Genomic DNA, 7699 nt, shown 5'->3' with positions numbered 1-7699 from the left:
TGGAGCACACAGCCCCACCCACCTGCATTCACCTCGCCATGCATGCAGCCTCCTGGTGACTGGTGTTTGGTCTTTATGATGTAAGGGCCACTTGGTTTTTATAACATAGATATCTCTTAACATGTGAAGTATTGTTAATCTGAGGAATACTAATTACTTACATGCCATCTAAAAATAAAGGTTTCTAAGGGTTAAGAATTCTAAAATTATGGTAAGAAATTATGATTTTGGTATAATCGAAAAAACATGAGGCATGGAGATGCATTTTGAAGGAGAAAGAAAGTGGTTTCTAAAGCTGGTCATTTCTGAAAGTTGTAAGGTTTCTAAAGAAAGGTTTGTGAAAGTTATAGAATGTTTGTAAAGAAAAATGTAGAAAAGAAGTTGAATAAATGACATAGGCCAGTAATCCAGGATAAGTAGAATAGGGAAATTGAAATAGTTAAACAGCAATTTGGAGCCGTCTAGTAAATCCCATCTGCCCTAAACCAAGGACACTTCAGAGTAAATGATTTGCATTTTGCATCCCTAACCAGAGGGTAAATAGCTCATCTCAATGTTCTCAGGGAGACTGATAGCAGAAATCCAATTAGTGTCATTTGCTGCCCGCACCCAAGGACAAATGGAGTTAGGAAATAAAGCTTATTTTGGTTAGCCCTTTTCTGAAGCAAAAGTTCTATAAATTATTATATGTTATACTAATCAGGTATTAACAAAAGTAATAAACTGAAGTTTTCCTAGCTTATTTTATGTTTAATAGCCTCTTGTCACTTTGAATGCTAATAATCTCTTGGTAGAAAGGGTTTGACAACCTTCCTAGGGTTTAAATTTTAAGAAAAGATTTTTGTTTGTGTGTGTGTGGTTTTTTTATGTGTGTGTTTTTTTATCTAGAGTTGACTGTAGGTGATTCCCATAGGCCCTGGAATGCCTCAAGTTCCTCCTACAATGGAAACTAGGGACCAATTTCTTAAGAACTGGGCACTGGGTGTCTCTTCTACTTTAGTCTCTCTCAGGTTAGAAGGCCTCCTGACCCAAGGCCTTCTGGAGTTTCCAGTTTATCACCATCGAACGGAAGACTATGTTTGTCCTAATCAAGACATGGAAGGGAGGCAAGTTGGAACCCTCCTGGGAAGGACCTTACCTGTCTTGCTTCACAGAGACTGATGTTCAGGCTGCAGAGCGAGGTTAGAACCATCACCCACAGGTTAAGGGCGGGCACACCCAACTTGAACATCCACACCAGGACATGTCCCCTTGAAACTGATGCTAAAAACTGTGAACTGTCTTCATAACCATCATGGACTGAGTTCTATTTGCTTTAGGGATCTGACAAATCGCAGAGGCTTACAATGTGGGCTGGGGAAAGGTGTACAATCTGGATCATGCTTATCCAGTTTAGTTATTGATTATAGATAATTTGAGTGGCTTGGATATTTCAGCTTTTAGGTCAAAAAATTGGCTAGGACTAGATTTAGGAATAAATGTCACAGGACAAGATCCCCTAGGCCACTGCCACCATCATGCAAATAGAAGTAGGATAGCCCTAGCCGGTTTGGCCCAGTGGATAGAGCATCAGCCTACGGACTGAAGGGTTCCAAGTTCAATTCTAGTCAAGGGCACATACCTGGGTTGTGAGCTTGTTCCTCAGTAGGGGGCATGCAGGAGGCAGCCGATCAATGATTCTCTCTCATCATTGATGTTTCTATCTATCCATCTCCCTTTCTCTCTAAAATCAATAAAAATATATTAAAAAAAAAAAAAAAAGAAGTAGGACATAAGGGAACAAATGCCTGGGTGGAATGGATTAACTATTCTGTAAGTGTCCTAAATAAAAGCAACTGTTACGCTTGCACGGCTGGAAGGCGAGAGGCCCAGTTGGTCCCATTTTCATTCAGACAGTAATGTGATAGAGTATGTGTTTGCCTTGTACCAGGAGGAAACTGCATGGGGAAACGTTTCCTGTAAGACTCTCACCCTGTTGTTCCCATCCGACAGAGGTAAAGAGCAAGGACCCCCAAAATGATCCAGCCCCCGTCCTCCTGCCTCTCGAGGGGGGAACGGTGCTCGGAGTGCATGGGAAATGCATCCGGATGCGTAAATGGCCGAGTAGCCTCAGAAGCCCATCGTGCTGCCCTGTCGGTACCCCGTGCTGATGCCTGGTGGTGTCAGAGGGGGCCCTCACTTGTGGCCTTGCCCAGCAAATGGTGTGGATCTTGTGCTCTGATACAATTAGCTATCCCTTTCACCTTTCACGTTGGCACATTGTAAACCTTCCTCAATGGACAGACAGACTAGGAAGAGGAGAGTCTGGGGGCCCCTTTGGTCCCCATGTACACACAGATCCCATTGGGGTCTAGGGGGAGGGCCAAAGAGTTTAAGGCTAGAAATCAGATTACCACAGGGTTTACGTCTGTCCTGTGCTGGTGGCCACTGTGAACAAGAATGTGGTGGATTACTTATATTTACTATCACCAGCAAAGGCTTGTTAAATACGCTCGAGATGCAGCTAAAGGGACAGTGAGCAGCTAGATGCCAGCAGCAGGGTGCCCTGGGAGAACAGGCTGGCCTTGGAGATGATTCTGGTAGAAGGAGGAGGAAGACGGGTAATGTTGAGGCCAGTGCTGCACATTCATCCCTGGCAACACAGCACACAGTTGGCAGCTTTAGTGACAAGTGAGCTGGACCCAGGTTTGAAGTCCTTTCTCCGATTCACTAGAGCAATGGTGTCCACACTCACCTCCTTAAAAAAAATAAATTAATTAAAAAAAAAATATATATATATTATTGATTTTTACAGAGAGGAAGATAGAGAGATATTTAGAAACATCAATGAGAAACATCTATCAGCTGCCTCTTGTACACCCCCTACTGGGGATGTGCCCAAAACTAAGGTACATGTCCTTGACCAGAATCGAACCCGGGACCCTTCAGCCCACAGGCAGACACTCTATCCATTGAGCCAAACTGGTTTCAACCACACTCACCCCTTTGATTAAGAGTTAAAGTGATGGGATGTCACATCATCCCATGTCTTATCAGTCAATGAATGTCAGCCAAGTTTGAAGAAAAGAGTTTAAATAGAGACAGGGGGCATCTTATAAGAATAAACACCCCCTTATTAATCTAAAAAACAAGAGAGAGAAAAAAAGGGGGGGGGAATTGTGAGAATAAACAAGTCATCTTTTCTGTCAAAGAACAGTTTAGACAACTGCCATTTTGGTCTGTGTGACTTGGCAGCCGCCATGTTGGCCACATGACTTGCAGGTCCCCTGGGGGCAGCCTTGAAACCGCAAAAGCCAACCCCTTCATTTAAATTAGCCAATCGTGAAAGGCTGTGCACCTGAGTTCCAACCAAAAGTGAGGGAGAGGCCCTAGTTGATTTGGCTCAGTGGATAGAGCATTGGCCTGTGGACTAAAGGGTCCCGGGTTCAATTCCAGTCAAGGGCGCATGCCCTTGTGGGCTCGATCCCCAGTAGGGGGCGAGCAGGAGGCCGCCAATCAATGAATGATTCTCTCTCATCACTGATGTTTCTATCTCTCCCCTCTCCCTTCCTCTCTGAAATCAATAAATAATATATATTTTTAAATAGTCCAAACACACACACACCTCGGAGAGAATGTAAGATGTAAATAGGACTTGCCTGTATACTGTGCCTTATGCAGGTCACCTTCATTCTCGAGTGATGGCTCAGCTCCGTGGTCGGCAAACTGTGCTCGCGACCCACATGCGGCTCTTTAGCCCCTTGAGTGTGGCTCTTCCACAAAATACCACGGCCTGAGCGAGTCTATTTTGAAGAAGTGGCATTAGAGGAAGTTTAAGTTTAAAAAATTTGGCTCTCAAAAGAAATTTCAATCGTTGTACTGTTGATTTTTGGCTCTGGTGACTAATGAATGAGTTTGCCGACCACTGGCTTAACTGGTTAAGTTGCCAGATATTTCCCTAACAACTGTGAGGACACTGTTCCTATGTCTTCTACTTTTCACAGTTGTTGAGAAATTCGCTGTTTGTCCAAGCATCGTTGCTTTGTGAAAGCATTTGTTTTCTTTCTGGTTTCTTTTCAAATACTCCTGCACCTTTGAGTTCTTCTTCAGTTTCCTTCTGATGTGTCTGGATGAGGGTTCAGGGCATCATGGGATTCATTTCCTGAGACTGAGATTTCTTGTCCAAAGTCAGTTCTGGAAGATGATCAAACATAATCTCTTATCATCTTTTATCTGTTGTAAGATCCTAAAATAGTGCCTGGCACATGTGAGGTGCTTATAAACAGTTGTGAATAAAGTTGTAAATAATGGGAATTGTCTATATCCCCCTCAGCCTCTATCCTCTCCTGGACATCTCATTCTGTTCATCATGCCTCTTCCTCTCCTTTACACCTTTTTCATCTCTTCATCTTTCTGTGCTACGTTTTTTATAATTTTGTCATTTATCTTTCAGTGCCCAATTCTAACCTCTGCTTAACCCATCCATTGGTTTATAATAATCATTTTAATCATTGACAGCTGTGTGATTTTTTTTATTGTATTCCATTCATTTCTCTTTATTTTGATTACTTGTTTCATGACTTTAATAATTTTTGTTGCTGTTAATCCTCATCCAAGGATATTTTTTCCATTGATTTTTAGAGAGAATGGAAGGGAGGAAGGAAGGGGAGAGAGAGAGAAGGAGGGGGGGGGGGAGAGAGAGAGAGAGAGAGAGAGAGAGAGAGAGAGAGAGAGAGAGAGACATCTGTGTGAGAGAGACACATCGATTGGTTGCTTCCCATGCTTGCCCTGACTGACAGAGGCCAACGATAGACCTGCAACCCAGGTATGTGCCCTTAATGGGGACTCAAACCCGCAGTGCTTCCGTGTGCTGGCCGACACTAACCACTGAGCACACCAGCCAGGGGGACTTCAGTGCTTTTTAAAAAATATTTTTACTGATTTCAGAGAGGAAGGGAGCGAGAATGAGAAAGAAACATCAATGATAGAGAGAATCATTGATTGGCTTCCGCCTGCATGGCCCTCCCTGGGGATTAAGCCCTAAATGGGGGGATGTGCCCTGGCCAGGAATTGAACCGGGACCTTCTTCTGGCTCATAGGCCTGCACCTGACCACTGAACCACTCTGGCTGGGAAAGGACTTCGATAACTTTTCACATTCTTGTAGCTTGGATCTTGTCATTCCGTATCTGAAGTGCTTGAGGGCCTCACCCTGCCTGTCTGTTATGTAAACAAACTCTCATTCATGGTGGATTAATTCCTTGTGGGTTTTCTAATTCTGGATTGTGAGATCTGTCCGTGGCCTTGCGATAGACCTTGATAGGCTGTGGTGAAAATCAGATAGATGAACTCACAGGAAGGTATGCCTCAAGTCCAGGTGGAAATAAAATCACAATGAAAGGAACACACAGAGGGCAAGAACAGTCTACCAGTCATGCTGTGTGTAAAGACGAAAACCACATCAAACCCCATGAGAGTGACATGCTTAAACCATCAAAGTCTGGCAAGAATTACACAGGGAGTGACATTAAACCTCTCTTCCATGGACCCGGCACTTGACTCATATTATCTTCCACCTTCATTACAATGACAAGGGAGGGACAGTCCCTTCCCACACCAAACGGCCCCGGGGTATCCTTTACAGCTCACAGGGAAGGCCCTTAGCCCAGACCCAAATGATTGTCAAGTTCATGCTCTTCCAGACCCACCCATTGTCCCTCAGAACTGTTATTGGGGTGTGTGTGTGTGTGTGTGTGTGTGTGTGAGTGTGTGTGAGGAACTCACCATTACTTTTTCCTAGTTTCCGTTTTAATTTAGGCCAGTTACCCCAATGGATCATAAAAATGTGTTAAATAATTAACAATAAAGGGAAAAAGAATGCATTTTAAGTAGAGACATTTTACTTTTTAATTTTCTTTCATTTTTCCAATTAGGATTTTGTTTGTGTACAAAAAGGGCAATTAACAGGAAGCTTACTTATGAGAAACCTCTGGAGTTCCCAGAATCCAATAAAAATGTATCTGAGCTGAGCATTCCAAGTGCAACACAGCAAACCAGCGTAAATTCCAGCCCTTAACGAGGTGCTGGTGCCTTAGCTTTCACACAGGCAATTTTACTCAGCAAACCGGAAACGTTAAGGCCCCTGGGTGGCAAAACAGTTCATAGCGAAGCCTGTGGCCCAGGCGCGGGCAGGCTGCTGGGAGGGGCGGGATGCTGGGGCCTGGGCGGTGGCGCTCCCAGGATGAGATTCCCACCGCTGGGGTGTTCAGCAATTGCCAAACGCCTTAAATAGCTCAGCGTAAACTACACCTCGCATTTGGAGTTAGATCTGTTTTTTATTTTATTTTATTTCTTTATTGATTAAGGTATCGCATTTTTGTCCTCGTCCTCTCATTCTCACCCCCCACCCCTCCCCACGCATGCCCCCACCCCCCTGTTGTCCTTGACCACTGGTTAAGCTCATATGTATGCACACAAGTCCTTTGGTTGATCTCTCCCCTGTATCCCCACCCTCCCCCACACTCCCTCTTGGTTTTTTATCGAGAGAGAAACATTGATCGGTTGCCTTCCGTGTGGGCCCCAATGGGGAACGGAACCTGCAACCCAGGTATATGCTGGGACTGGGAGTCAAACTGGCAACTTTTGATGCATAGGACAACCCTCCACCAACCGAGCCACTCGGCTGGGCTAGGAGATCTACCGTATTTTTCGGACCGTAAGACGCACTTTTTTTCCCCCAGAAGTGGGGGGAAAAGGTCCCTGCGTCTTATGGTCCAAATATAGCCTACACATATACTTTAAAAAAAAAGTTTTTTAACTTGCCCGGCTCTGTGTGGTCTCTGTGTGCTTGCCCGGCTCTAAAATGGTTCTAAATGCTGCTATTTACTTTACAGGGTTGATTACATGTGTTTATGACTGTGATGTTGGGTTTTAATGCACATAAAATGTTTTAGGACACTATTTGTTTCAGAATCTTTTTTTCTTCATTTCCCTTCTCTAAAAACTGGTGCGTCTTATGGTCCGGAGAGTCTTATGGTCCGAAAAATACGGTACTATTAATAAGGTGGATTCAACTCACTGTTTAAGACATATGGCCCTGGCCCTCACCCTGAGCGCCTCCGGCCAGTCCAATGGCTCTCAGCTCCCCCACCCCCACCCCCACCCCCATCCCCCTCACCCTCTGCCCTTGACCTCTGAGGTGGCTAGGCACCTGCGCAGTGAATCGTATTTAGTTAACAACCTGGGGCCGTAGAAGGAACACCGGCTTTGCAGTCAGACCAGACGTGTCTCCACAGCTTGCTGGCGTGTATGATTTGGGCTCTTTGGTCTCACATGGCAACAAAACCTTGTATTTCCTGATGATGAACAGAGAAAACCTTCCTTCTTTACCTGTGTCTGGCTGTGCTGGTTTTGACAGTTTGCCTGATCAACTTGTCAACAGATCCATTCAGCAAGGCTTCTGTTTTCATATTCTCTGTGTTGGGAGGATGGAATTGAAAAACCAGTGCTGCCTGGACAGCATGGCGCAGTGGTTGAGTGTCAACCCATGAGTCTGGAGGTCAAAGGTTCGATTCCTGATCAGGGCACATGCCAGGGTTTTGGGCTCCATCCCCAGTGGGGGGCATTCAAGAGGCAGCCGATCAATGATTCTTTCTCATCATTGATGTTTCTCTCTCTCTCTCCCTTCCTCTCTGAAATCAATAAAAATATATATAAAAGAG

Source organism: Pipistrellus kuhlii, unplaced genomic scaffold (assembly GCF_014108245.1).
Source record: "Pipistrellus kuhlii isolate mPipKuh1 unplaced genomic scaffold, mPipKuh1.p scaffold_m20_p_5, whole genome shotgun sequence".
In the NCBI taxonomy this organism is placed as follows: domain Eukaryota; kingdom Metazoa; phylum Chordata; class Mammalia; order Chiroptera; family Vespertilionidae; genus Pipistrellus; species Pipistrellus kuhlii.
The sequence above is the reverse complement of the archived record's forward strand: the minus strand, read 5'-3'. Positions refer to the sequence as shown.